Source organism: Chiloscyllium plagiosum, chromosome 38 (genome assembly GCF_004010195.1).
Source record: "Chiloscyllium plagiosum isolate BGI_BamShark_2017 chromosome 38, ASM401019v2, whole genome shotgun sequence".
Classification (NCBI taxonomy): Eukaryota; Metazoa; Chordata; class Chondrichthyes; order Orectolobiformes; family Hemiscylliidae; genus Chiloscyllium; species Chiloscyllium plagiosum.
Window position 1 is genome coordinate 18737706 of NC_057747.1, and position 1354 is coordinate 18739059.

Consider the following 1354-nt stretch of genomic DNA (forward strand, 5'->3'; position numbering starts at 1 on the left):
GCCCAGTTCTGCAGCTTATCTGTATCCCGCTGTAACCTGCCACATCCTCCTTCACTGTCTACAACTCCTCCGACTTTTGTATCATCCGCAAACTTGCTCACCCAACCTTCTCCCCCCTCCTCCAGGTCATTTATAAAAATGACAAACAGCAATGGTCCCAAAACAGATCCTTGCGGAACACCGCTAGTAACGGCACTCCAAGATCAACCTTTGCCATCAACTACTACCCTCTGTCTTCTTCCAGCCAGCCAATTCCTAATCCAAACCTCCAACTCACCCTCAATGCCATACCTCTGTATTTTTTGCAGTCTGTGATGAGAAAATGTAAATATATTTACCAGAGCGTGACAGGGACAGATTGATAACTGCATTCACTCGCATGTTTGCACAGATTATGTGGATTGATAATTACAGTTTGATAATTACATTCGGATATTCACAGAGCAGCATTTAATAGGTACATGTTGATAATTGTCCTCACACAGCAGGAACTGACAGCTTTGGATAGAAAAGGAAACTTTCATATCCAGACACAGAATATCCCATTTGTAGAGGAGTTGGTTAGTATCTGGTTCTCAGTGAATTGGTACAGATTTTTTTGATACAGTCACCAAAGAGCAGCTCAGGCCAAGAATAGAATCAGCCCTGTGGTCCTGTTGGAATTGCTGTCTTGAAGGAAAAAAAGGCCTAATGATTATTAAACTATTCCATTGACTTAATGTTGATTTACAGATTATGTCTCTTCTGTCTTCCTCCAGACAATTACTTAAAGGACCAAGACAGTGTAATATGTGCTCGGTACGAAGCCAAGTGTGATCAGTTCCTTCTAACAAACAGCAGGTATGTTACTGCAGTCAGGCTGAAGAACATCCTTTCCACAGTTAGAGAGCAGATTGAATTAGACACACGTTGACTCAATTTCCAGAGAGAAATTTTCAAATCAAGAGTAAACTACCTTGGACAAATTACAATTATTTTTCTCTCTCTCCATTCTTTATGTAACTCACCCCATTTGCCAATGATTGTTATAATTCACAGCCAGAGAGTTATAAAGATGCAGAGCACAAACGGACCATTCGGTCTGACCCATCCATGCCAACCAGATATCCAAAACAAATCAGGTCCCATTTGGCAGCACTAGTGCCATTTGCCAGCACTTGGCCCATATCCCTCTAAACCATTCCTACTCATGTACGCATCCAGATGCCCTTTAAATGTTGGAATTGTTCCAGCCTCCACCACTCCCTCTGGCAGCTCATTCCATACACACACCACCACCTGCATAAACAAGTTTCCCCTTTAGCCTTTTTTAAATCTTGCCCCTCTCACTCGAAACCCATGCCCTCTAGTTCTG

The 1354-nt window shown here is 42.5% G+C and overlaps 1 long non-coding RNA gene across 1 annotated transcript in view; it reads left to right on the plus strand.

Annotated features, from left to right (window-relative positions):
- LOC122541881 overlaps positions 1-968 on the plus strand; it is a 7022-nt gene extending 6054 nt beyond the window's left edge. Inside the window, exon 3 of the long non-coding RNA XR_006309700.1 lies at positions 759-968. This is a non-coding gene — a long non-coding RNA (uncharacterized LOC122541881). The remainder of the gene's footprint in view (positions 1-758) is intronic.
- Positions 969-1354: the final 386 nt, after the last annotated feature.